The 24,105-nt window shown below is 32.4% G+C and overlaps 1 long non-coding RNA gene across 1 annotated transcript; it reads left to right on the top strand.

Moving 5' to 3' along the window:
- The first annotated feature begins 11,839 nt into the window (after nucleotides 1-11,839).
- LOC143083290 (uncharacterized) lies at nucleotides 11,840-19,094 on the top strand. Its single transcript, XR_012980614.1, has 3 exons — nucleotides 11,840-11,886; nucleotides 13,855-13,918; nucleotides 16,820-19,094. It is a non-coding gene; the product is annotated as an uncharacterized LOC143083290 (long non-coding RNA).
- Nucleotides 19,095-24,105: the final 5,011 nt, after the last annotated feature.

The following is a 24,105-nucleotide window of genomic DNA, read 5'->3' on the forward strand; positions in this document are numbered from 1 at the left end:
ATCGGCAAGAGAACATGTTTAACCCCGCCATATTCTGCATGTATGTCAGTGCCTGTTCCAAGTCAGGAGCCCGTAATTCAGTGATTTTCTTTTGTTGATGTGTAGTATAAAATATTTGTTTTTCTTTCATTTTTTGTACATAAATTAGGCCGTTAATTAGTATTATGGGGGGGGGGGGAGGGTTATTATTTGAATTGTTTTACATTTTTTATTCTGGGAGTCAGGATGGCTCGTTATCACATAACAAAATTATCCTCATTAACCAAATGTAATATCTGTTTACGAGTAGTTTTCATACCTCGGACGGACCTATTTAACAAAAATCTTTTGACCACATCAATCTAAACTGAAATTATTTGCTCTTCAGTCTTTCTGCAAATCTATATAGCTGCACAGTACTTCAGTTTTAATTTTAGGTCAAGAGGGACTGTACTATACAAGTTACAGCAATATTGGAAAACAATTTTGTTCGCATCAATTTATAGTGCCAGCATGCAGGGGCAGATCCAGCCATTTAAAAAAGGGGGGGGGGCTCCAACTATATGCTCAAATTCAAAAGCATTGATCGTCAAAAAAAGGGGGTTCCAACTCCTGAACCCCCCCCCCCCCCACCTTGATCAGCCAATGAGCATGTCCTCTTTTTATTCAAAATATTGAATGATAAACAAATATCAGTAGTTTTCATACTTCAGACTGAGTCGTATAATAAAATCTTTTGACCGCATCAACCGAATCTTACCATATTTGCTTTTTTTTATGTAAATCTAAATAGCTGCACAGTAATTCAGTTATAATTTTAGGTCAAGAGGGACTGTAGTATATAAATAACTACAATATTGGAATTGAGAGTGCCAGCATTTCCTATTTTTATTCAAAATATCGCACCAGAAACAAATATCAGTCATGTCAGTAGTTTTCATACCTCAGACTGACAGTAACATGTAATCATGTAACAAAATTATTTGTCTGCAGCAATCAAAACTGACCATATTTGACAGCATCAACCAAAACTGACCATATTTGACCGCATCAACCAAAACTGACCATATTTGCTCTTTTTTATGTAACTCTTATAGTCGCATAGTAAATCTGTAATATTTTTATGTAAGGATGGATTGTAAAATCATGAAAATACAAATGATAGAAATATGGGAACACAATGCTACCTAATTTCATTTGCATCAATTTAGAATGCCAGCATGTCCTCTTTTTATTCAAAATATTGCATCATAAACAAATATCAGTAGTTTTCATACCTCAGACTGACTGGTATAACAAAATAATTTGTCCGCATCAACCAAAACTGACCATATTTGCACTTTATTATGAACATGATGTGAATCTTAATAGCCGCAAAGTAAATCATGTATATTATTATATCAGGATGGATTGTTTAATAAAAATGAAAGCAATATTGGGAAAATAAAATTATGCTCACATCAGTTTATAGTGCCAGCATGTCATGCATGTCCTCTTTTTCATCAAAATTTTGAATCGTAAACTAATTTCAGTAGTTTTAATATCTCAGACTGACTCATGAATATAACACAATTATTTGTCGCATCAACCAAAACTGACCATATTTGACAGCATCAACCATAACTGACCATATGTGACAGCATCAACCAAAACTGACCATAATTACATTTTGTTATGAAAATCTTAATATATATATAGCCGCATACTAAATCACTTATAGTAATACATATACTGGTAACGATGGATTGTATAATTCAAATAACAGCAATATCAATGAATATTGGAACACATTGGCTACAAAAAAATTTCCACATCAATTTAGAATATCAGCAAGTCCTCTTTTTATTCAAAATATTGAATTGTAAACAAATTTCAGTGGTTTCGATATATCAGACTGAGTGAGAGTTGTTTTAACAAAATTATTTGACCGCATCAACCAAAACTGAACTTTAATATTTACACTTTATCATGTAAATATACATGTATATGGCCTCATTGTAAACATGGTAAACCAATGTTTTTTCTATGTGAGGACGGATCGTATGATAAAAATGACACGAACTTTGAAACACAATACACCTTATCGCTAATCCTGGCTGACCCGGCCTCTTGAACTTTTGAAGCATACAACACGACTTTTCTATTGTGGCGTCAGATATTTTGCTTTATGACGTCAAAATTTTACGGGAACCTGTGTGATATCCAGTAATGGCAGACAAATTGCGACAAGGTGTATTTATACCATATCTAAGAATTTAGCGCGCCGTTATTTCCTCTCTGTATCCATAATAATGAACCGTCATTAAACATGCTAAAGTGACTTTTTAACATGTTTAACATGTTTAAGTCAGTAGTTTGTGATGGTTTTTTTTTAAAACAAAACTATTTAATGGCATCATTCAACACTCACATGACTGATTCATATACTTTATTTTAAAAATAAAAAAAAAAGTTTTAACCGTTTTTTTCTTCAAATGAAGGTTAATTACGGCCCCGGCGGCAAAAAGTATAAAGGAAGGTATGGATGGGTTTCGACGGTTATTCATTGAATAGATGAAAAAAAATCAAGATTATAGAATAGGAATAATTGAAGAATAATCGATTGGAAATTTAGAACCGAAAAAAAAATATGCCCCAAAAAAGATATATTATACCAAATAATCGGGTTTTTTTTGTAAGCAATTCTGTTTTGCCGTTTGAATCAGTCTAGTATGCTTTGTAATGAACTTGGGTTTTTATCCTAATCAAATTCTTTTCCAAATACAAAAATAATGAGGATGTCTTTCCTTAATTAAAAGGGTCAATCATTTCAATCAATTTTGATCAGGTTTTTACAAACAACGTAATTAGCGGCAATCATATAAGAGAGAAAATATCGTTTAAAGTAGTTGAGTACAGAACGGCAAAAGGGGTTATAACTTCAATGGGTGCATTAAACAAACAAAAGACCTACAAATTATAAATATATGTTCCCAAAACATCGTCGCAAATTTCACTTCGCAATGTCCTCTAAAAGGGACTAAAAGTGACTTCTTATCTTGGTATGACAGTGATCTCAATCTTGATCTTTTACTTGGTGATTTTACTGCATCAGATATTGAATCTGAAGGACGGCTGCAAAAACTGCAAAAAAAACAAAAAGAAGCCACTACCGCAAATAACTCTGAACGTCAAGCTTTATACCAGTGCTCAGATTGTGACAAAACCTATTCTTCAGTATCTGGATTCCGTGGCCATTTAAGAACAAAGCACAGCCACCAACAAAACCTTATTTAACGTTTAGTAATGTCACGTTGCTGATCTTTATGTTTTCTAAAGTCTCCTTTTTTTTGAAGTTTTATCTTGACGAATGAGTTTATCAAGAGTGGTACATATGTACACATCATTCTAATTCATACATTAAATTAAGATAGTAAATAAATAAATATAAATATTTATAGTAGAGTTCTGTCCAATAATCAATAGCTGACTGTCAGTGGCAAATATTTCTGGCATTGGGTAACCGAAAATTAGCTACATCGAGTGGGGTAGGTTCTGTGTTAACAGAAGTTTTATAGTTGAAAAGTGCATGATATTGATATTAGATTATTTATATTCAGTTATACATGTATGGCAATGACGTTTTAAAAGCAAGAAAGATGTTATGGAAAGCAACAACTGTATTAATAAAAGCCAATATCATCAAATCGACGCCTATTTTCATGCCTATGTAATCGACGTCAAATTTTTGGCTCCTTTTATCGACGTCCAATTTTTAGCTTCTCTAATCGTCGCACGGGGGGTCAACTTCCTATTATTGGGTATACGGGGATGTGCCAAAAATATGGGTCATAATTTTGCGAGATTTTATATAAAAATGACCCTCCTTTTTAATGACATCCTATATTAAAATGCATTTACGTTTGATTACTATATATTGATTCGGGGTATGATCTACATATATATAAATATGCTATTGAGAATCATACATTATTCAGTAATGGTCAATTATTATATTAAATAAAATCAATTCATTTGAAAGTTCACCTTTCAAACAAAGTGCTTTCAAATAAGTTCCCAAATGAACCCCGGTGAGTTAGTGCTTATATAAGCATGGCTCATATTTTAAATATTGTATATAAGTATAGGTCATTCTTTCTTAAATATTTATATAACTATAGGTATTGAATTTCAGTGAATGTTATATTAAAATGGGTACGTTTTTTGAGGCAAAAATGGCACACCCCTACCAAGAAAATATCGAAGTTACCCCCCCCCCCCCGTGAATCGTCGTCATTTTTGGACACACAATAGGACTGAAACTGATATCAGCTGAAACCTTGCGATCTTCAAATGTGTGACAAATAAAATCATCTAAAAATATAGTGTTTGAACGGAACTGTGATGTTTTTTGTATTGTTTGATCATTCCTGAGACTACTATAATGTGTTATAGTAGTCTCAGATCATTCGGAAGACTATCAAGTGGGTCTCCGACATTCGAAAAATAAACAAGTTGCTAAATAGAAGATTGATGAACTCCAATGATACTATATAACGTTTCCACTCATATCTTAGGTATCTTAACATTCCATATGTAAATATGAACCAATAAGATAATAAAAAAACGATACATGCATCCAAACGCTTACCTTAGAATGGTAGAGTTCCGAGTAAATCGATCAAAACTGTCAAACACAACAGCGATAAAAAATGTAAAAAAAATCATTGAAAACCCAATCCTTGCTACCAAAAATTTTACGTGTACTTTTTTGATATACATTATTACCTCTCAGACAGTTATGAAGCCAGTATCCTTATAAAAATTCAAACACACTAGCTTATCTAAATGTATGTCCAATATATTATTGATTGTACAAGCGCTTGCTAGTTTATTGAACAATCACTTGGGTCTGTTCCGAACAATCGCGTTGACAACTTCAAAACTTTTTGTAAGCACAAACTGAAAGAGCATATAGAAACTATCTAAGTTGGCTTGATTTGTTTGACTCTAAATTCAATGATTACAAATTATCTAAATAAAAAATGGCTGATCACTGATATTTTCAATAACGTGTTAAGTTTCACGACACAAAAAAATATTACTATTATTTTTAATCTCCTTATTTTTGTGATACCGTAATAGACATGATAGATTTTAGTTGAAACATATTTTATTTGAAAAACGATTGCAGTTATACAAAAATAGATTCGGATATAATTTTGTTCATATCTTTACATGTCTCCTTGTCAACAGAAAAAAGGAAAATACTGCTATTCAAAAGGTAACAAAAAAAACCCGTCATCAGGATTTGTATATTAGACTGTAGGGGGGTTGTCCCTTTGGCCTTTGGTCGATTAAAGTATTAAAATATTGGACGTCGATTTGGGAATGTGACGTCAGATTTGGACGTCGTTTCGAGGAACGAACGTCGATTAGAGGCCGGACGTCGATCTGAATCTAACATATATACGCGTATTAACATGATTGGTTTGATTAAAATATCATAACAGATAAGATGAAATCGGACTGGGATTTTTAGAATCAAAGTAAGCAAATAAACCGTTCTGGTACATGTCGTCTTAAGAACTTATTTCACTCACTATGACATAGACTAGTGTGTATTTTTCTCTGAATGGTAAACAACATATACATGTAGAACTGTAACTGATTTTTCGTTAATAATTGGCAGATATATTTAAATCATCATTCAGATAAAAAAAACTGTGCTCATATGGTCCTTTTAATTCCTGTTTTGTTTGCGGAAATATATTAGTATTTATAAATATTTTGATGAGAGAATTGTGTAAATAAGTTTTACATTATTTTGCATATCTGCTCACCATTTACTCATAGAAAGAAGTAAGAATGAAAACACATCCCAACAATAAAAAGTTTTATCGCTATTTTGTGCATTTTTCTTTTGATCTTTTTTTGTGATAATTCTCATATCATGCTTCTCGCTTGAGATGGAAAAAATATCGCTAGAAACTAAGGAGACCACGTGGCGTTGCTAACAAAATTGACATGAAATTGACAACGTTGTCATAGGTAAAATAGCGATAAACAGATTATCATTGGTCATCTCAACTCGATTGCTTTTCTCACTTTCGCTGTACCAGCTCAAGCGAGAAAATCAATCTCGTTGAGATGATCAACGATAATCTATAATTATAGTCTAGATAATACTTGAATATATTTTATGAAGATTTAAAGCCTAAGGTCTGGTTGAGTATGTTCTAAAATATGGTTAATAAATAATGAAGAGTAGAAATCAGAACTGTACATATTAAAATAATTGATACCAACAATAAATTTTCCAAATCCTCCTTTCGACTAGATCTCAGCAGATGATTATTATCCACCCCTTTTCTATCACCTGAAAGAAGATAATAGAAGATAAACGACAAAAACACAAAAACTGAGCAACAAAACACAACCAGAAACTGAAAAAAATAAATGATTTGTAATGTGGAGTGCCCTGGTAAAGCTTGTAGAGTCCCAATGCCTCAGACAATTGCTGATATACATTACCCACGAGAATACTTACTATTGGTGATATTTAAATTATAGTTATAACAAGTTATCATAAGAGAAACAGATTCCACCACTCTCAACAGTTAAATTTTAATTATTTAAAAAGCTCGACAAGGCTCGCGCTTTAAATATTAAAATATAACTCTCTCGAGTGGAGAAATATCGTAATACACGAGTTAGAGTGGTGGAATGTGTATTACTGCATGAATGTCCATTTGCTGATATCTGCATTGTTGTGATGTAAAAGTCCCCACTGCTTTGCACCAGTCATGAGGAAAACTATTACTCCATATTATTCTCGTTTAGTGTAACTCAATAAACTATGTTACTTGTTTTTACATCCTTTTGATATATCTAAGTATATCTTTACGCTTAAAATCCTTTACTATTATTATGAATTATAATTCCATTGTTTATCAATACCTTATAGTCCAAAATAAAGGCAGTAGAATGCAGCTGTGAAAAAGTCATAAATTGATTGAGAGAAAACAACTCTGGATTACAAACTAAAACCGAAGGAAACACATCAACCATAAGAAAAAAAAGAACCAACAGAAACACTGAACTGCAACAAAAACAAACGCCAATGCAACATACATAGAAACGAATTATTAAATAACAACTGCAATTTTCCTGCCTTGTTACACGAAAAAAAGTAGGTTGAACCTGGGTTTGTGTCTAGCCCAACCTCGTTCTTATTGTAAAGGTTGAAAAGTCACCATCTCCCTCCTTATCTCTACAACGTCGATCTCATTACACACTATATTTGTTTTAATAATGTCCTATGTTGGTCACACTTTAGTTTGATGTGCGATTTCTTCGAAAACGGTTGGTTAGACATGTTATCGTTTGTTATTGGTTTAAATAAAATCTATTACATCTATTTATTTATTTTTCATCTGATAAAAATGACTCCGAATAGTCCAGTATTTTTATTGATTGGGCGGGCCATAGCTCCAGTATCATAAAATCTAAAGTATATGGTATTTTTTACGAACGAACTCTTCCCTTACCCTGGGATAGAGGTGTAACAGTACAACATAAGAACAAACTATGAAAATCAGTTAAAAAACTGATCAAAACTATGATGAAAAAAATACCGGACGTGGCAGGGTATCTATACGTCCCAACAAAAAAGACATTAAGGACAGACTTGAAAGTACTCAGAGTCAGTGCTGACAGCCAGCTTAAAGCAAATGACAACAAATAAAAAAATACGCATCTAAGAGTAAAATATCAATCAGAACAACATGAACAAATCCAACTTTCTATTTGATTTAGCTCAAACCGTCATTAACAGTTCGATAATAACATGAGCTTTTGAGTAATACCAAGATACAGGTATCGACATATTGTAGAGCTATGAATGTGCATATATATATAAATTATAATTCCAGTGTTTACCAATACCTTACAGTTCAAAATAAAGGAAATAATAGTATGCCGCTGTTAAAAAGTCATAATTTGATTGAGAGAAAACAAATCTGGGTTACAAACTTCAACTGATGGAAACACATCAAGTATAAGAGGAAACGAACAAAACAACAGAAACACTGAACTGCAACAAAAACAAACGTGAATGTATCATACATAGAAACGAACTTCCAATTTCCCCACATGGAATAGAACATTTAAGAAAAGAAATTGGAGTTGATCCTGGTTTTGTGGCTAACCAAACCTCGTGCTTAATGGCAATGTTAAAAAGTTCCCCATCTTTTCATTAAAGATTCCCTTAAATACAAAACAAAAAAATGTTTTCTTGTCCCTCGCTTTAAATGGTGGACGATCGACATTTTATAAAAAACAGTTATGCCCCTTATAAATAATGAATTTATAGAAAATGTCCTCGTTAGCGTTTTCATGCATACAATTCTTGCCAAATTCTTATGTAACTTATACTATAGGTTAATATCAGCAATATCCCGGACAAGTTCTAAAAAGGGGAACGATCGACCTCAAAAGAGCAATGTCTTTTGAAATATCAAATTTATGGAAAATTGCCTCATTGGCGCTCTCACAGATACAATTTATTCAAGATTTTTATAAGACTTATACTTTAAGTTACTATCATTAATGTCTCGGACAGGTTCTATAATGGTGGACGATTGACTTTTTTTAATGAGCTATTCCCTTTAGAAATATTAAGTAAGTGCACCACTCGGTTCTTTGATGCTGTTAGTGAATATATTTTTTTGCCATTAAGGTTTCCATGTACATGTTTTCCCTCCAGTTTTAATGTAACAGGCGGCTGATACCAAGTGAGGTTATACCAGAGGTTAACACCGTGTTTCTTTAATTTATAACGTTTGACAAGGCGGTATGTCACATTCGTGAATAGGGAAAGGGATTGTAGTTACGACATACATTGTTTAATCTTGTAGTTTTTTTCTTGAAAATATAAGTTAAAAAAATTTAACTACTGGTATATAGGTTAATAGCATGAAGAATATCTTGCTTAAAATTTAGGCACAGTTGATAATGTATCTTTGTAATCTGTTCATTCGCAATTTCAAATCTCAGAGGTGTCAAAGTTTATAAGAATATGTTTATTAATATTGAAAATTTTCACTTCTATTATGTGCACTTTTTAATTTGCTCAGTCTTGAGAACGATGAATCTAAGTTAATTGTCGGTTGTGTTCCTGATCACATTATACATTTGTTGATCTATTTCAGATTTAAAAGGGAGACGTTTATTATTTTTCTTTCATTAATTTGGAGAATAAAAAAACACTAGTATGGCAAACAATTGGACCCTATTTATCTACAAATAGGACAAATTGAGCATTTTAAGGATATGATCATATAATTCTTCTGCCACATATACACGTAGACACCAATGTTTATTATAAACCATTGAATGTATACCTGTCGTACTTTATAGATTTAACCTACTCGGGTGAAGCATAGTCACTTTCATCACTTCAATTTGTGTAATTTTAAACCTTTGAAGACTGATATCAATGATCGGATTATTGATACTCCAATGCATTTCGTTTTTCAAATTGTTTCTTATCTAACGTACAATTTGTACCTGAAGATTATTTTAAATAAATGTGTTGTTGTTCACATCATTGTTTTCCATAAGAAAATAAGAAATGGTATGATTGCCAATGAGAAAAAAATCCTCCAGAAATCATATGACGTAGAAATTAACAACTAAAGATTACCGTATGGCCATAAGCAATGAGCTAAAACTCATACATCTTAAGCAGCTAGAAAGGCCCAAAAAAATTACAAATGTAAACCATTTTAAACGTGGAAAATAAGCCAGTTATTTGGATGGCCTACACCACATCTTCCTATATCTGATCTATAAACAAAACAATGAAAGAATTTTTTTTTATAATATACAGCAATAAACGGCAATTGAATTACAGGCTTATGACTTGGGACATGCACGTAAAGAATGTGGAAGGATTAAACAAGTTTGTTGGCGCCAAAACTCTTCCCCTTCCCTGGGATAGTGGTTTAAGAATTAAGGAATAACAGTACTGTAATTGAAGAGTTGCCACCGTCAATTGTAGATTTGACGGTCGCAAATGCAGTTTTACTGGCGACGCGTAGCGGAGACAGTAAAACGGAGATTTGCGACCGTCAAATCAAAATTGACGGTGGCAACTCTTCAACTACAGTACTGTTTTTCCGATTCTAATGCATTACAAAAAGAAAAAATACGATAAAACTTGAAAAAATATTTACATTTGATAAATAGAAAAAAATCCGCTAAACTTTATGAATGATTTTGGCATAAAGACGTCATGGCTAAACGTGACGTCATACAAATGAAAACTTACAAACTGGAGGTTATTACGTTACTTGTACGCTTCAAATTTGGATAAAATTACATTAAAACGGCGAATTCGAGGTAGGTGCTGTTTTATTTTCGAATATATAGTAGTAATCGAACATTTGTTGATTTATTCAATTCAAAATGGTGGGTTCCTCCTTAGTTACGCCTGGTCAACTGTGGATTTGACGGCAACTTTTAGCCAATGAAAAAAATTGTTACATCCAAATTCCATTAGAATACAACATAATAACACAGTATTTAATCAGTTAAAATACGCATAACTCGTCAGACCAAAACTATGACAAAAGACATACCAGACGTACACGGGTATCTATACATTCAAACAAAAAAGACACTTAGTACATCATGCATCTGAGTAAAATATCAATCAGTACAACCTGTTCAAATCCAACTTTCGATAGATTTAGCACACAGACGGCATTTACAGTTCGAGAAAAACAAGAGTTTGTGTAATACCAAGATACAGGTATCGATATATTGTACAGCTTTGAATGTGCTTATTCGTATACAATAATATTTAATTTTATATTAATTCGCTAATCTCAAAGACAATAGTTATACCTATAAATCCACATTCAAAGATCTAATTCCAGTGTTGATAAGCTTTTAGAATCATAAAAGTTTATCCAGATCGTATCTAAATTTCCGGGCATCAAATGAAACATTCTGTTTTAAATAAGTTTAACAGGTACAGCCAAACTTCCAAACCAAATCTTGGTATCTATGAAGAATTAAGTAAAGATTTCAAGTTATTAGGGTAAACGAAATCTCTGAAGGTATACTTCACCAGTAATACATAGAGTATGTTGTTATTTCCAAAACGTATATACATGTTATTAAGGAGAACATTAACAGCTTCAATCGTGGCGTCACAACTCCAGTAAGTAAATATCAAATAAACCTGTCTAAGCTTATTAGAGAAGAAGGCTTTGAAAATAAAAATTAACACTTGATAAGTTGTATGCATCTGAAGCACTTTTTTATTTATCTACTTCAGGAACGCTCAAAAACAGATTTTACATTATGTTTTTCAATATTTGATAGGGTAATATCCATTGAATTCCTTTCTGCATGGACGATTTCGGTGGTTAATATATAAGGAAATTTTAAGGTACGTTTGACCGATGTGACGTTCGTTACAAGATTGTAAGGACAAAGTCTTGTTTGTATGCTATATCCCATATAACTGTCATTTATGTAACTTTTCCGTTTAGTATCAACTTATGCATGGGAAAATTTGATGCATTTATGTTTGTATGATTATATATATTTATTAAGTTTTTATAATTAAAAGCGATTTTATAACGATCGCACAACACTAAATTGTTTTGGTTGTTTCTCCGAAATTTGAATAAGGAATCTTTTTATTTTCGGAGGAGTTAAACGAGGGAGAAGATAGTAATCTGATTTAGAATATAAAGTAGGTCAAATGATTTAATATCGGTTTTCTGAAACATTCGTGTTAAACTACCCATGTCAATTGTATACCCACGCCGCTATTTAAAGAACACGATCGATTCGGTAAGTTAGAAATAACTTCCTTGTCCGCCATTTTGTAATTTGGGTTGAACTACGACGGTAAGAATACATTTATCATGTTTATCTCCTTTTTAATTCATAAAATGACTTGTTAACAATAAAATAAATATTCACGTGGTCGCAGTCTCTCACGCTCGCTGCAAAACCAACAACATGTATTGAAGTATTTAGTCGTTGCTAAGGAAATATTAGTACACATTAAATATTCGATGACCTGAAGAAACAACTTTCTTCTAGTCAACACACTATTATGAACCTACTAAGTTGATTTCTTGTCTTCACTAACTGTATTTTTTTTAACCAACTATACTTTGAACTGTTTTGAAACTTTTTTTTATACTTTATTTCGTTTTGAACTTTTGGTTCTCAGTGCTGTTCAACTTTGTACGTGTTTTGGCTTTCGAACTTTTTTCATCTGAGCGTCACTGGTTAGTCTTGTGTGGACGAAAGCACGTCTGGCGTATTAAATTTTAAAAGCTGGTGCCTTTTGTTAGCTAATATTCGTGTGTTTCTCTGTCCTAAATGTTCTTCTATTTATTTGTATTGTAGTCCTGTCATGTTATGTTCTCATTTTAATGTTATATTTAACATTGCCATTAAAGCGGGAGGTTTGGCATGCCATAAAACCAGATTCATCCCACCCTTTTTTTTCTAAAAATACCCTGTACCAAGTCAGGAAAAAGGCCATTGTTACATTATAGTTCGTTTCTGTGTGTGTCACATTTCAATGTTGTGTTTCTGTTGTGTCGTTGTTCTCCTCTTATATTTGATGCGTTACCTTCAGTTTTAGTTTGTAGCCCAGATTGGGTTTTTTTTCCTAATCAATTTATGAGTTTCAAACAGCGGTATACTACTATTGCCTTTTTAACTTTTAACGTGCGCTCCAAATTGAAAAATGATTGGTAAACCAAAGTACATATCATTTCGATCGTTTGAAAGTATAACTGAACTGTCTCGAAACACATAAAAGTGTCTTGCTTTTTAAAAAAATAATTTTTATTATATTTGGACAAAATTAAGTAAGTAAATTGTAAACTCTCGACGGAAACTACTTTCCTCCGCTCTCAGCGGGAAATTGTTACTGCTTTCGGGTTGCAATAATCTTGATATTGGAAGAAAATCTAGCCACTAATAAGTCAATGTTACCTGAATTGTTAATAGACACTTGATTGGGGTGTTTGATCTTAAATGATGACGTATTACTCTTTTCTTTAAGTCTGATTTGGGCAAAACTTAACGAGAAATTAAAAAAACAACAAAACAAAATACAGCAATACAAGATCAACAAAAAAGATTTTTTTAATGAACTCTATTCTGGTCCTAAATGTTGGAGAGTATTCATTGAATGAAACTGTATTGCATTAGCAAAAACATTGATTTAGCAAAGTATAAGGTACACATGTTTATACATATATGACAACTATAACAGGACACAGGACACAGAGAACAAATAGATAAATTAAATAATGCAGAAATAACTTATAATAATACACACATTTGTACAACGTATTAATTCATAATTTGGTTAATGATGCACACATACCTAAGTGAGTGACATCAGCTTTTTAGAGTCTCTAGTTACGATCAATTAGTTTAAACATATTTTATTTGCTGAATTAAAGCAAAATGGATTAAACACAAGTAAATCATACTTATGAAGTCTTCTCCATAATACAATATAAAGTTACAATAATAGTATAATATAATGGACATGCATATGAAACAAACAATTAATGCAATATAATACTAGCTTTGATAGGTGAACAAAGAGGATAGAAAGTAAAAAGAGAAAAAGAAAGTTTGAAAAGTCGTATAATTCTGTGACGATGACTTGTGAATTGATGACAATGATGACGTTCCGTGTCAGTAATAATAACGCTCTATCAAGGCATAAGAAATCTGTTTGACCTTTTTATGAAGTTTTGAACATGTTTGAAAATTTGAATATTACGATCAATATGCTATCCTTTACATTAACGATAACTATTTTATTCTCTACTTTTATAGATGTGCAAGATACACGTTAACAACGGAGGGCATACTCATTGATAAATGAAAGAATACAGTCAACGTAAGAATTATTTTATATTTTATCAGATACCAGCTATATATGGGGTTTCTGTTCTAGAAGGATACTGCTAAACAAATATCAATTATATATTGTATTGTTGTCAAACATAATTTGATAAGTATGATGCTGTTTATAAGTCATTTGAAACAAGTGACTGGTGAAAAATAATGTTTATCCAATTCATGAACCAATGTATGTATATGTTCCGGACCATATGAGTATTTGGACCATACGCGTATGGTCATGACCATATGGGTATATACTCATATGGTCGGGGTAATTAACATTCTGTTACAGTTTACTTTTAATACTTCTTAACTCTTCATATGGTATGACCGTTCTTTAAAAAGACGCTATCATATAGATAATTTTATAATTATTTTATAATAAAAAGATTAGCTAAAGAAAAAATAGAAGTTTCACAAAGTTAATTTTATTTAATTGTCAAAACTATGATAAACACATTTTATACCTTTGGTCATTACCGATGGTCATTACCGATTTGTTATTACGAGTGAATGGCACTATGAATATGTCGACTTAGAAATTAAATTTTAAAAATTTCTTTATCAACTGTTACACAAGAAGTCACTGGAAAGTAACATAGTTTATTTAAAATGTCTTGTGAATATGGTGTATTGCAGTCATTTTTAGGAAATTTGAGATCTAGAACTTTTTAAAAACACCATAGAAATCAAAATGGCCAAAGACCTCGGTTTCACTGTATGCAGCTGCAAAAAGGCTAGCTTTTCACTCGCAAACAAAAGGTGTACATGAAAAGGATCGTGCACAACCAAGACTTGCGAATGCAAAAAAGCCATGATACCGTGTGGAAGTACATGTCACCCTAAGCCTACATGTAAGAATGTATCTAGAGATGAAAACTAACTATGGTATCAATATTTGATTTTTACGTAGTTTTTGAATTAACAAATTGTTATGTTACCATCATAGTGTTTTTAGATAAAGTTTTTGTATTATTGAAACGTTTATAATGTAATTTGAAATAAATACCTATATGGTCCAAATACTCATATGGTCCGGCCCGTTAAAAATCAAACGAGTATTATACTCATATGGTCCGACCATACGCGTACGGTCGGACCATACGCGTATGGTCAGACCATATGAGTATACGCATATGGTCATGACCATACGCGTATGGTCCAAATACTCATATGGTCCGGAACATATATATCATAATTTTAGTCTTCTGTGCACGATTTTCTCATTTTTTTACGCAAACATATCGTGTTATAATCAATCGTTTTTTCTTTCTCTGTCTGTTATGTAGTGAAAATATGGCAGGTAATTAATTGTCGTGTTTTGAATCCGTAGTTTACCGATTGTCACTTTATAGTAAACAATCAACAAAGAAGCATAGATATTGAGCACGTGTATAACATGTACAATCAGATAACAGTTTTTTTCAATGACAGACCCATGCGTACTGCGATCACCGGATTTTTACGAGAGGGTCACGCTAAGGTCACTTGCATACGAAAAATATGTCGGTGAATTGCGTCCTGGAAGCAAGCAACTAAACAAAAGTAAACATCTTCTAAATGTTGACAAATCAAACATTTTTCTCCAGAAAAAAGTATATGTATATAAGTCCTATAAGGAAAACTATCCATTTAGTTATAGAAAAAATATGCATCATTTTTTTTTTAATTTGAGGTTTCATATGACTTGGATGAAATATTTGTACAAAATATTCAATTTATGATTTGATCTTTAAATCGATTTTTTATAATATGATTAAGAAATAATATTTCTTGTAAGAAGTTAATAGATAATGCTAAATTATTTCAAGAAGCACCACCAGGCGACATCGCTTGATAACCGTTGTCCCTTATTTCCCCAATTTATTTTATTACTAACATTTGGACAATTTGAAGCAATTCTGTGTACTATATAATGCTATCCTTCGTTTAGTCGTCAGCAAGACTGAAATACCCAGAAAATACTTAAATGTTATACTTAACAGCTCTAAACAATTTGAGAAATCGAGTTCAAACCGATTAAATAATTTATATAAGTTTCGCTATAAAGTTTCTTAATAAATTTTTTTGGTCAGAAGTTTACCATACCGGCAAAGGTAGGTTACATATTTGATCGGTTGGTTTTGCCAGGCTAAAGGAATACTGTTTACAACGATTTCAAATATCAAAATAGCTGACAAGCTTCATATAATTCTCGAGGGGCCAGTCTTTATACTTTCCGAATCAAGGATCGAGACTTGCACCCATGATTTGTATACTTACATTTCTCAATATAAAATATACAGATTTTCTCTAATGAGCCGGAACGCCGAAATTGAAAAAAAGTATTCGAGTTGAGTTGACCAATGATAATCTGTTGATCGTTTTTTTACCTATGACGAAGTTATTAATTTCATTGACAACGAGCTCATGCGCCCTTTATTTATAGCGATAAATTTTTCATATCACTCTACTGTGCTGAGAAAGCAAATTATCATTCAGTAAGACCAAAGGAAAATTTTGTAAATTACCGAATAGAAGGTCTATAACACAACTGTCCACCTGACACCACAGAAAGTAGATGTTAGCTTATTTCAACGTACGACCTTCACCAATTAGCAAAATCCATACTGCATAGAAAGCTACAAAAGGCTGGAACAAGACTTTCATTCATCAATATGAAATACAGAAATATGATATAAATGTCAATAAGACAACTATCCACCAGACACCACATAAAGTAGATGTTAGCAAAATTCAGCGTAAGACCTTCACCAATGAGAAATACGTACAGTTATCAAAAGGCTCGAACAAGACATAATGTATAACAATTCAAAACGAAATCCCGTTTGCACTTTTCTTTCCAACAATAAAAATCATTCGAAATATATTCAGTAGTCTTTTTTTGATTTTTTAGAATGACAGACAAAAAATTGTGTTCTGGATGTTTACGAGATGACGAAAAAATCGAGGCTGAAGCATGGTGTAATGACTGCCTAGAAGAAGTTTGTAAGACATGCGCAAAGGTACACAGAAAATTTAATCCGCCGCATAAAGTAATACCACTTCACCAGGTCAGTAATCTTAGTTCTTCTATTCTGAAAATCAGTAAAGACTGTGATGTCCATACCGACCAAAGAACCACTCAGTTCTGTACCCAGCATGACAAGGTCATCTGTGATCTTTGTTTGTCCGACACCCATAAAAACTGTGATTCCATCATTTCCATAGATCGAGCAGCAAAAGGCGTTAAAAGTGGGACCGCCCTTGCAGATCTTAAGAGTAGAATCAATCATTTGAACGAAATGTTTCCTGAATTGTTGAAGTGTCAAACTAAAGATGAAAAAGAGTTTGATAGGCAAAGAGATAAATTCCTCCAACAGATATCTACCACCAGACAACAGATTAACAATCATCTAGATCAAATTGAAAAGGAAACCATAGACGAATTGAACAAACAGTACAAATCAACCAAACAAAAAATGGATGAGGCAAAACATAAAACACAGAAAGGACTCGAGGCAGTAGCGACATGGATAAAAGAATTGTCATCGATAGAAAGCATCAGTAATGAAGTACTTTTATTTCAGACAATCAAAGTAATGGATAATAAAACACACATAGAAGAAACCAATATTAGCGAGCTCAATAAGAAACACAAAATAGAATTTGATCCATTTGATACAAACGATCTTCCCGTGGTACTTAAGTCTATAGGAAAGATTTCACTTACAGAAAATCAAATGCACATACCCGCATTACAGCACAATTTACAACAAATACAAGAACCAGTTAAGTCAATGGAAGGCGAAATACAACTAACTAATTCGTTTCTAACATCAGTTTTAGGATCAGATGTTGAAATACTAAACGGTTGTTTTGTGTCCGGAAAGAGACTTCTCTTGTCACATTACAACCCACCACACATCTCTGTATGTGGATATGATGGAAATGATGTAAACAGGATAACATTAGAACATGATCCACGTGATGTCGCTATGATCGACGATAATCAGGCAATAGTTACTTTAAAATATACAGGATTCCAGATCTTAGATCTAACAACACTTACCTTAGGGATATATATCAAACCTGGAGGAGGAGGATACTATGCTGTGACATGTAGTAATGATCAGATATGGATGTTTGATGGAAGCTTCACTATAAGTCAGATTGATATCAGTGGTAATATACTACGTAGTATAACAACAAATAATTTGGTGTGGGACTTTTGTATAGACAACAATGACAACATTTACTATATTACAGAAGGTATCACGGACAATAACGTATACCGTATAATACATGACGGACAGGAGAGTATATACTTTAGTCATTCTGATCTCATTACACCTTTGGGTATCGACGTAGATGACAAGGGAAATGTTTATGTAGGTGGACTAATGTCTGACAATATACACAGAATATCATCAGATGGAAAAGATCATCAAATCATACTGACAAAAAACGATGGAATACATGGTCCATGGGGTTTATGCTACAACAGGAAAAAAACAAAACTCCTCGTTGTCAACGATAATAAGAAAAGTGTCGCCATGTATAATTTACCTTAGGTTTAGTTTCAATGCAGAGGATTTTATAAGTAGGACATATAACTTATATAAAAAGGGATAATTAATTTTGATTATTATGGGAATATTTTTTATTCATTGAAATAACAGCATTACGAAACAAAAATATGTAATGATTTCGGTGTGGTTTCTTTATCATTATACATGTTATAAGACAGTTTGATATTTACACTATTAGTTGGTCACTTGATATTCACCATAGTGTAAACATTGGTATGGATTGATGGTTTTCTGATGGAACTTACATTGTGTAAAGTGTAAGACTACATCTTTTTATATTTAGTTGTATTGTAAGGGTTTCTTGTTGAATTTTTGTTTGCCAATTAATTATTTTAAAATTAATATGCGTATGGTTCTTTTATTTGTGAGCATTTAATGTTATAGATTTGGATAATTATAGGTTTCATAGCCAGTCTGAATTGGATATCGTTTAATTTAATATTACAATACACGAGCCGTCCTCGAAAATGTCATTTCTATTTTTAAATAAGATAACGATGGTTTATAATAAGCGATATCCAATCCTTACGAGTTGCTAAACATATATTTGTTATCGCAACACTCTCGTTGAGTTCAAATTAAAAAAATATCTGAAACGTTGATCTAGTCTTTTACAAATACCAGTATGACGACGTAAGCCATGTTCCGCCTTCACACTCTAACATCTGACAGATCCCCCCCCAAAAGAAAAATAAACCCGACCAAACACCAACACTGACAAATGCGCTTTTAATTTTGTGTCTATACGTTTTCACATTATAAAAGTACTATAAGAATTGAAGCCGTGTCATTGCTGACCTGGCACTTTCCAAATAATACATTTAAAATGGAGATACGGTCTGTCATCAAGTAACTGTGAATACACGTTAAAAAAATCAAAACGTCATTGTCCTGCCTTAGAGGTCGGAATCAGTTTCAGGATAAGAACTTTGAATTTTTCGATTTTCTTATCCCAGGCATAGATTACCACAGCCGTATTTGGCACACCTTTTTTTTGAATTTTGAATCCTCAGTGCTCTTAAAATTTGTACTTGTTTGGCTTTATAACTATTTTGGTATGAGCGTCACTGATGAGTCTTATGTAGACGAAACGCGAGTCTGACTTACTAAATACGAATCCTGGTACCATTAATAACTGTATCTCTGGCGATAAACATGGCAATAAATAATACAGAAACTTTTCAATTGACAGCAACTGCATTCTTCCTTATCATCTGTGTTTTTGTTGCTCAACCAATTTGTAAATATAACGGAACTTTAAACAACTGTCGTACAAATTGGAAGATTACATAGGTATACAACCAGTTTTTACCCACCATAATCCGTCTTAGATTAACTTGATCACTTGCCTTTGCGAAGCACACAGAAATGAAAAAGGAAAATAAATACTTTTTTACAAAGCCATTTTCGAATAAATTTAATTTATGTATTACATGTTTAAACACTAACGGCGACAAATTAACACCTAGTGAAAAAATCATGTCATTCCTTATTATCAAAACAAAACGCAAACATTATATATCTGATTTGTCGGATTTACAATAAGATTTTTAGATTTGACAGTACAATTTTTTTTTCAAATTTCATCTCTATTGCCAAAAACAGAATTCCATTTAAATATATGAGAAAGATGGCGCGTGTCGTCTTAATTTCTTTGTATAGATATATGTATTCAATACTCATATATATAGCTGTTCAAAGTTTATTATTGTATTGGTGCATGGCATGCAATTTCTATATTGAATGTCATTTAGGTGCATAGGATACATAGCAATTATTTTTTAATAACAAGACGGATGAAAATAACACGGGGAAAAATTGTAATTGTTGCAATTAAAAGATAAACATTGAATAGCTACATGCTATTTTGATTGCTTATTGACGTAACCATTTAGAGGGTTTTAGTCCTAAACTATTGTTCTTTACCTGAAAAACGACATTCTTTTATAACTATATTAAAATGATTTTTATTAGTCTGTAAGTTCAAATTTAATATAGATAGTAGAAAAATTGGTTAATTGCATTATTTACATGCAAGATGTAAATTATAGACTTTTAATAGCATTGATTTTGATACGTTAGTTGTGTTTTGGAATAATCATTTTATTGTACATATCTGTTCAAACGAAATAAAAGGAATACCGAATAATGACCGTCATGTTATATTAGTGCCACTGTTGACCGTGTGTTGTTCCGCAAATGGTGGCAGTAAAATAACCGAAATCAACTCAGCACATTTTGTTTAAATTGAATTGATTTATATGACGGTGTGTCTTTTGTGGCGCAGAAACTTCTAAACCTTCAGCTGCATCCGAATTAGATCGGCTCGTGTTGTTCTATCTGTAATGTTTACTGGGCATAATTATAGTAGATCATGGACTGTTTATGTGGTTTATTTTTACACTTTTTTTCTGTTTTTAATAATTTTTATGGTGGTGTAAACTGTTTAAATTTACTAAAAGTGTTGGTTACCTCCTTGTGATTTCCTGTTGACTGTATCTGGAAAAAGATCATATTAACAGAAAACCAGAATATAATCTAGTCAGTTTCATGTACCTGAATCAGATATAGACCGATGCTATATGTTTTTCACATTAATATAAGTATACTAAGTATAACAATTGAATAGATTGTAACATAAATTATAATCGAAGACTAACAGTATAAGATATGGATCAAATACAATTTAAAAATAGGTTACAATAAAACAACAAGACGAAAAGACGAAACATATGAAAAGCATGTAAACAACCATATCATACAGTTGTACCAATAGAATGCAATACAAAAGCTTTTAAACCAAGAATTCAAAGTGATGCGGTTGAAATCTTCCCTATACCATGCGATACTTTTTCGCGTCCATCGTGTTACCGAATTCGTAAATGTTCTTACATGAAATAACCATCTACATGAAATTTTTGTTGCATTTTTTCTCAGGAACAACGAGTCAGAGCTTTATGAAATTTTGTATTAAGCTTCATGTCATCATGTTTTTCAGAGGGATTATTTTCCCATCTATTATGGATTTCTTGAAGTTTCTATTCAACAAATACTTGACACGCGGGCATCATTTGTGAGCAATACCTTAAAGTACATCACTGAAAATCTAAATTAGTCAATTTGACCAATTTGATTAGTCATTTTGACTGTCCTCTAGGTGACAAAGCACTTTAATCATTTTGACTATGCTCTTAGTCGTTTGACTAAATGATAAGTCACATTTGACTGGGTAGGGTGGTCATTATGACTATGTTAGGAAGTCAAAATGACCATATGTAATACTCGTTATGACGAATTGGGTTGTACAATTGACTATGCACATTTGTCAGTTTGACAATTGAATGCAGTCCATATGACTAATTGAAATAGTCGGAAGTGACCATGTTGGTTAGTCAACATGATTACTGTGAATAGTCACGACTGTTAGATTGTTATTCTAATTTGTGTTGTGTTTTTTGTTCTACCATTGATTTTGTGTGCGTTTCATTCCGTTTCGTTCTTGTATGGTTCAATCATTTCTTCTGTTATTATACTTTTTGTTGTTTCTCTTCCATGGGATTGACAAATACATCTGGAATATAATATCATTAAAAATACCACAGCAGCAATACTAACAATGACAATAGTATAGGACCAGAAAGTGCTCAATGTTCAAAACCTTCCTATGTCTTAAGTGGCCATGTGTAACCATTACTTAGTGAAACATATTAAAGTCTAAAAATCAAATATAGAAAATAAATTTATTATATCAAAACTCATTGTTCATTTGAAGTGTTTATTTCAGATATTTTGTCGGTATCAACTCAGCATCTGTCAGTGTGGTATTCTCTATGGTCAAAAATCTCTTAGCTGTGTTCATACAAATAGTAATGTCTTCATTTGCTGAAAAAAATAAATATATCATTTTAGAAGCTTAAATATAACAATAAACAAGTATATCAGTCATGTTAAAAGTTTAAAGAAAAAAACAAATTTTAATAAAATTAACGGTACCAATTTTCTTGCACCAGATGCGCATTTCGACAATACATGTCTCTTCAGTGATGCTCGTGACCAAAATATTTGAAATCCAAAAATCTTTGATTTAAAGATTTAATCACTCATCTTATACCATTAATTTGTAATATAAGCACCAGGATCTTGACAGCCACCCATCTTATACCACAACATTTTAATGTAAGCACCAGGATCTTGACAGCCACCCATCTTATACCACAACATTGTAATGTAAGCACCAGGATCTTGCCATCCACCCATCTTATACCACAACATTATAGTGTAAGCACCGGGATCTTGCAAGCCACCCATCTTATACCACAACATTGTGATATAAGCACCAGGATCTTGACAGCCACCCATCTTATACCACAACATTTTAATGTAAGCACCAGGATCTTGACAGCCACCCATCTTACAACACACCATTGTAATATAAGCACCAGGATCTTGACAGCCACCCATCTTATACCACAACATTTTAATGTAAGCACCAGGATCTTGACAGCCACCCATCTTACAGCACACCATTGTAATATAAACACCAGGATCTTGACAGCCACCCATCTTACAACACACCATTGTAATATAAACACCAGGATCTTGAAAGACACCCTGAGTTTTTAATTTATTGTTGTTGATATCGATTGCAGTGTTTATTTTTAACAGTATTTGCTCAGGTTAAAAAAAATATCGTTAAATACTCTTTTCAATCGACAATCCGTTGTATGCGTATCAAAATTGATATCCCGTATACATATCCCCCTTTTTTCAACATGTGCCGATATTACTTTCATTTATACTCTTTTTTTTTTCTTAAATTCAATTTTTGTAAGTTAGAAATAAAACAAATATACATCATACTTACTTAAAACAATTGGTTTATTTGACAAAATAACAGTTTCCGTGCCTTCTGGTTTGTTTACATCTACACCATCTATGGAACAAAGGGAACGCGAAAGAGTGCGCGTGAAAACCGATACTCTACACCACGTGGTGCTGTGACCACTCACATAGTCAATTGACCATGCAGGTAGTCATAATGACTTGATGAGTAGTCATATATGCTTTTGACTACCTTTCGGCTGATATTTGACTAACTGAATAGTCATCGTGACTAATTTAGATTTTCAGTGATTTTGTTTGATGCGATTTTTAATTATGTATAGTAGATGAAAAGGGTGTGTAATACATATAGTCAATGTGGCACCTTAAATGCTGAGTTGCCGGCTATTTCACATCCTAGTACCAAAGAACTCTCTTGAATAGCATAATGTGACTATGAACACCAATAAAATGGAAAACTTTCAACAAAGAAAACCCCGTTAAAGAAGAATATACGTCAACATTCAATCTTCAATTATAAATATGAATGTCCAAGCGACATACAAGTCTCAAAATATCTCAAACTCTATACTCAACAAATTGTGACTTGAATGTAGAGTTGTCTCATTGGCACTGATACCACATCTTCGCATTAATATTTATAGCTGAATAAAAAGTGAGACTACCAAAATTATAACTCTATCGAAACTGCAATCCTATACTGAAGAGATTTAAAGATTTTTGCATAGTGAAGTTTTATTATTAAGTTGTGGTATTTGTATTAATATTT

This window comes from Mytilus galloprovincialis, chromosome 7, assembly GCF_965363235.1.
Source record: "Mytilus galloprovincialis chromosome 7, xbMytGall1.hap1.1, whole genome shotgun sequence".
Lineage (NCBI taxonomy): Eukaryota > Metazoa > Mollusca > Bivalvia > Mytilida > Mytilidae > Mytilus > Mytilus galloprovincialis.